Genomic DNA, 638 nt, shown 5'->3' on the forward strand with positions numbered 1-638 from the left:
ACTGAAATAAGCTACCATCGGAGACTGATTAATGCTACCATAGAAGTGGATGTCACGGACCTTGGCAAAGCCCCACCACAACGGCAGTGAAAGTAGTGAACACACGAGGTCTGGTTGTCAAACTGACACAGTTCATTGTGTGCTAATACGTACACTTCACGCTCTCTAGGAGTGTATGTTAAAATTATAAGAATACTGGATCAGTAAGACATTTTGCGCAGGAACGAGTAACTGGGGGCGTAGCTCAGATGGTAGAGCGCTCGCTTAGCATGTGAGAGGTACCGGGATCGATACCCGGCGCCTCCAGCTATTTTACATCTTGACTCTCAGTACAGTTATATCTTCTTTCTTTCTTAACCTACTTACCCACCAGGGTTGGTTTTTCCCTCGGACTCAGCGAGGGTTCCCACTTCTACCGGTTCATGGGCAGTGTCCTGGAGCTTCAGACTCTGGGTCGGGGATACAACTGGGGAGAATGACAAGTACCTCGCCCAGGCGGCCTCACCTGCTTTGCTGAACAGGGGACTTGCGGGGGGATGTGAAGATTGGAAGGGATAGACAAGGAAGAGGGAAGGAAGCGGCCGTGGCCTTAACTTAGGTACCATCCCGGCATTTGCCTGGAGGAGAAGTAGGAAACC

General features: G+C 50.5%; 1 non-coding gene across 1 annotated transcript; it reads left to right on the top strand.

Annotated features, from left to right (window-relative positions):
- Positions 1-233: 233 nt before the first annotated feature.
- Positions 234-306, top strand: TRNAA-AGC (transfer RNA alanine (anticodon AGC)). Its single transcript has one exon. It is a non-coding gene; the product is annotated as a tRNA-Ala (tRNA).
- The last annotated feature ends 332 nt before the right edge of the window (positions 307-638 follow it).

This window comes from Anabrus simplex, chromosome 4 (genome assembly GCF_040414725.1).
Source record: "Anabrus simplex isolate iqAnaSimp1 chromosome 4, ASM4041472v1, whole genome shotgun sequence".
Classification (NCBI taxonomy): Eukaryota; Metazoa; Arthropoda; class Insecta; order Orthoptera; family Tettigoniidae; genus Anabrus; species Anabrus simplex.